General features: G+C 35.0%; 1 pseudogene; it reads right to left on the minus strand.

The window, feature by feature from the left end:
- Positions 1-4,534: 4,534 nt before the first annotated feature.
- On the minus strand, positions 4,535-5,263 carry LOC143631815 (senescence associated gene 20 pseudogene; annotated as a pseudogene).
- Positions 5,264-5,938: the final 675 nt, after the last annotated feature.

Genomic DNA, 5,938 nt, shown 5'->3' on the forward strand with positions numbered 1-5,938 from the left:
ATGTGTACCTGATTGGGCCATACCCACACCATACCCGATTCCGGTTCCCTCCCAAGAACCGGTTTGTGCACCTCTAACACAAAAGTATTAATTAATTGGAAGTTTAGAACCCACTATACAATCCAGTTATCACTAAGCCTAAGTCTAGAGGTGCACAAATCGGGTTTTTTCTAATACCCAGGTTTGGGTATGAACCGGTTTCGGGTATGATCGGGTATTGGAAAATCGGGTAGGGTTCGGGTAGGGTATTGAGGAGAAAAACTCAACCCTATGTACCCGGGTAGGGTATGATCGGGTTTGGGTATTGGAACCGGGTACGACCGGGTATTAATACCTGGTTTTGAGTTTGTAATTTTTTTATACATTTTTTAATTTGTTTAAAATTTAAATTTGCTTTGTAATGAATTAAACTATATTACAAAAACCATAAATCCACTTAATTACAAATTATTTACTTAGTAATATGCATTTTAAAAAAACTTAAACATAAAAGTCGTGAAGTAAACATAAAAATATACTATAAAAACTCATGTATTATTACGGGTATTAGAAAATTGGTATCAGGTATCGAGTATAGGGTATGACCGGGTCCGGGTATTTATGAGTATAAATCGGATACGGTTCCGGGCACGGGTATTGACCTCAAAATGCATACCCTATCCATACCCTACGGGTAGGGTCGATTCCGGTTTCGGGTATAGAATATCCGAGTATAAAGAAAACCGGTTCCGAGTATTTTTTCGGGTCCGGTTCCGGGTAAGGGTTTTTTTTTCACCTCTAAGCCTAACCATTCCATTTGAAAACCAACGAACTACTTACCAGCCCATTCTCCTCACTCATTGTTTCTCGGCCCATTTCCCTCTCTTTTTACTCCTTTGACCCGATTCATCGGCCCAACCCTGTCAGATCCAAACTCCTAACATTATGAGTAATTAATAAGAGTAAGTATTAAGAATGTAAAACTAAGAACCACATAACCTCAATGATGAATTTTATGAAACTTGGTTCCCAGCCTGATATTTTTTACATTCCAAACAACATAACAAGGTAAGCGAAAGTAACTAATTTCCTCGCATTTCAAACATAGAATTGAAACCTTTTGGGTCGTTACTTTTGTGTTTGTTTACTCGGTGACACAAGGTTGCAACAATTAACTTTTTGGGTCACTACTTTCTTTTGTGTTTGCTCATTGACACAAGGTAATTACGTCATTGTCTGGTCTAATCAGGTCGATCACTGTTCATACTAATCTTATAATCCAAGTAAATGAAATATGCCGGTTTATTTCTTGAAAAATCAAATTCCAAGACAATGTCATACCTTATATCATAGTGTGCGTGTGTGTTTTGTTTAAATACAAGGTATAACATTATATGTATTAAATGAATTTATTTTGTAGTTCTAAGTTATTATTAGTTATAACATAGTTTGCCGAAAAGTTATCGAAAATTTAACATGTTTGGAAACGTTCATTTTATTGCAAATGTATGATAATTGAAGTTACTTTTGAGTGCTACCGACCCGATAATAGAAAACTATAAATCAAATAGAAAAATCTTATGACACCATCGGTATAATTTTAAATACTAGTTTTTGTACTATCTCCTTTAGTGCAACTTTTATCAAATCTAATAAGTTATCAAGCCTATTTTACAAATTTGTGTCTTCTATGTAATTTTTTTGTGGGGTGACTAGGATTTTGCCGGTCCCGTTGATTATAAAATATTATTATGGCGGTCAAATTATTTCCAGGTGTCAAGTAATTATGGTCGTACAAAATATTTAAATATTATTATTGAAATTCCGGTAGTTGTTTGATAAAGTAACAGCTTTCATTATTCATCGATTAAAACCTATATAATATTTAACTGCTCCTCTTGATTCTGATTATGCAATTTTACGATTAGAATATTCATGTTTATATGAACATGATGTATGGAACTACTAGGTGGGGATGAGCACATAATACCAGGTATCGACAAATACTGAAATGAACATTTCAGTACTGATACGATATCAAAGTTTTAAATAGTCGGGATTGAAAAATTTGGTCATTTCAGTATCGATATGATATCAAATTTTTATAAAGTCGGGACCGAAAAATTTGGAATTGAACCGGCATCTCACGAGCTCATTCCTAGCACTATGTAAATCGAAGGAAAAAAGGTTACAAAAAAACATGTTGACATTGATTATTAAAAACTAATATATTGTCACATCTCCTTATCTAAAAAAGGAGATGCATTTTCGATATTTTACTTTTTATATCGTTATTTGTTCAATGTTCTACTTTTTTTTTTCTTGCGAACACCACTCTAAACAACTTTATAAACGAGTGACAAAGCATGCACCATCATGGCATATTTGTATGAATTAAATAACAATTGAATTATTATTTTACTAACGGCATTCTTTTGTTATGAACTTATTCGGATATGTAACCCAATGGTATAAGGTGTTTGTTAAGGTGGAGATCTACAAATGGTGATGATTCATGTTCCATAATAGACCACCTCCCTCACCACCAATCACTACATCGACACATTCAGCAAGTTACTTACTGAATCAAAGTCTCTAAAGTTTTAACCATTCAAGTCTTTTACTGGCTTAGCGCTTAACGGCGCAGAGGTTGCGAAACAACCCCATGTTTGAGGTTGTAACATGCATATAGGACCATGAAAATAATCAATTGATGTGAGAGGAAGGCAACTTATTTTATTTTACAATGAACAAATTAATTTACACCACTCCTTTTAGAAAGCTAGTTGAATGCATATGCTATTTTGATTAATTTTACATCTTAACTACGTCACCACTTATAAAAAGTTTGTCCTTCAATTTAATATTTAATGTTGACACTAATTATGATGGCCTTTCCTATTTATATGACCTTTGCATGATTCGAGTTACATATGACCTTTCCCATAAGTCGATCTTTCAACGTTAACCAAAGTTAAAATTGGAGCTTTTAAACAATTGTGATTTGTGAACCATTATTTTACCAACTACAGAAGTATTACTAATGGTTAGATTCGTCGGTAATCCGATGATGCATGCGATTATTGAATATGATAACATACATCGATTATGAATGCATGTGATAATGATGTGTAAATATTTACACATCATTTACCTATGCACATCAATTGCGTACCGTTAGTTATTGCTCTTTGAGGATTTTAGTAGGTTTTGTATTTATTGGGTTTAGTTTGAATTTTCAAGAACAAATAGCCGCTAGCTAGATGATCAAACATGTGCGGATACATGCACGAAGAAAATTGAAGAAAGAGCTTATGAGAGAGGCCAAGCAAGGGACGTGCCCGATATGTCATGCCCCCCTTGTCCATCACTAAAAGGCAGAAAATCGTGTCTTCACACACCTCTTTGCCCAAGCTAACACATGACTCCTGTGTCAAGGTCCACCATGGCACACGCCCTAAGTAACACGCCCCCGTGGCCACTAATGATGTCAAAAAGGGTTACGGTCAAGTTAGTGTGCCCAGACTTTAATCTTGACGGTTGAACAGGAAAAACAGATTTGCCAAGTAGGTTTTGTCATGCCTAACTTGGTTTAAAAAAATTTTGGGTTCTCATTTTATAGATATGATTGAAAGAAACTATTTTCCTTTTATTATGAATAATTATTATTATGGATACCAACTTCATACGTTTCGGGATGAAAACCTTGCTAGGAAACCCATTAGGACAAAACAATATCTAAGGGAAAAAGAGTGCAGCACGTATTGACTTCTCATAATTTATATATCATTTAAAATGGTAAGTAAGAATCTTCTGTGAAAGTTGCGCTAAATTTTTATAATCAATCATTTGCGGCTTGATCCCTTGTTATGTTAATCCTTATGTTGAAGTTAATGTTGCGTGATTTTCACGTGAAAACTTCATTTTCCCCATCTCATAAATATATATCATTATATCCATGACCATGTTGCGTTTCTATTAATAGTACTTCTAAGATTTTCTAAGATAAATAAACGATAGATGCATTCTCGATCACTGATTTAAACCCAAACCGGTTGGTTGCATGTGAAAAACACACCTTAATCACCGGGATGTCATTTTAGTTCATAACTTCTTTTTCTATATTCAAGTTTATTATAATATAAGTGTTTTGTAATTATCTACCATCCACATTTTAAGATCAATCTAACTAGTAAAACTAGTAGGACGGATTATCATGGTTTAAAAAAAATGTAAAGAAAGAGATTATTAATATAATTATAATCACAATAAAACGATGATCAAACTACAAAAAAGAAAAGTAAGAACAGTTGTAATCATGAGGAATACAAGCTTTGACTTGGCAAGTCATATATATAAAATCAACCAAACAAATATTTTATTAAATATGAATTCCCTTGTTTTATATTTATCGTATATTTCGAGTAGGTAGTAAAAGAGAGACCGTTATAACATTAACAAAGTATTATAATTATAACTTCTGCATGTCATTATCACTTTACAAAAACTTCAATTTTATTATACGAATAACCATAAAAACGTAACACTTTGTTACTTAAACAGCAAGAAGAAGACAAGGCATGGATGCTTGATCAGTAAGTTTGCTCTCCCACACACACTGACACTTGTCACCGTCTTGTGATCCCACGTGGACGTTCGCTGACTTGGCAAAACGGGTAACCGTAACCGAAGTGTTGAAGTACTCCCTGACTTGAGTTATAACCCCATCGGTGACCGTCCACGCGTGCACCCAACTGACATTACAACTCGCGGGGAAATACCCTTCAGCCAGAATCACGTCCGAACCAACAGAGACCACTGAGATCGGTTTAAAATCGAACGAGTGGTGCTTGTCGGACGTGGTATGGCCAGTTAGCAAGCGCATAAGACGGTTGCAAGTCGGTGGTCCATGAAACCACCATTCAATGTTGGGAGCTAGGAGACGGTGGACGGTGGTGGCATCGTGTGTGGCCAATGCTTTGTAGAAGTTAAGGACCATGTTGCGGTTGCATTCGTCTACCGGAGTTTGGTGGTGGTGTTGATCGGCCATGTTTTTGATTGTGTTGATGAGAGTTGTGATTTAGTTTGTGTATAAATGTGAAGATGTTAATATGCATGACAAGTCTTATATAGGAGTAGGAGGAAGATTATTAAAGAATGAGGTTTGACTTTGACCAACGATATGTTCATGGTATAACTAGGAACATGAAATGTGTTTTGAGTGAAAAGGTTAGTTTTTGAGTTCATGTTACTTAGAACTAGTTGAATCTTTGACCTTGACTACTTAATACGTTAATAGTCTACGAATTTTATCGACCTCGACCTTGACTACTTAATACTTAATACTAGATGCTATTTATGTTGTATCAAACATTGTCACACCCCGACTTAGGGCTTAGGTGTGTGACCACAAGTTGATACATGTTTTGTAAATATATCAGAGTTTATGGGTTAATTTTAGCGGAAGACTTTAGGTTGAATATAATAGTAATTTACATTGAAAATTTACTCAGGGATTAAATACCCGAGTACTTGGTTTACAAAAGATATGTTTTGTTATTACAAGGATTTTATATAAAAAATGGAGCCATCTTGTACGCGCTTCTATCTTCAATAAGACTCCATTCCTTGTTAATGCTACTTATGCTTAATTACCTGCAATGAGTTGGAAAAATACGTCAGCTATATGTTGGTGAACACGTATGACTCAATAAAACATTTGAATGACAATATAATACAAATATAGTTTTCTCTACAAGCTCAGCAGAAGCATTTCTACTTCTGGTCTATGTACCACTGTCTTACACACATAATTGTTCCCGAGCCACGTAGCCCTTACTGGGAGACTAGTTAGGACCATTAGCCCGCGGCCACGTAGCCTTAGAATGATTAGGTTGAACGGTTATGTTTGGATCCAGACACATATGTATTCGATCTGAGTTGAGTTTATTTTCTACTT

Source organism: Bidens hawaiensis, unplaced genomic scaffold (assembly GCF_021521415.1).
Source record: "Bidens hawaiensis isolate Kalapana, Puna unplaced genomic scaffold, B.hawaiensis_p1.1 tig00006258_1, whole genome shotgun sequence".
In the NCBI taxonomy this organism is placed as follows: Eukaryota; Viridiplantae; Streptophyta; class Magnoliopsida; order Asterales; family Asteraceae; genus Bidens; species Bidens hawaiensis.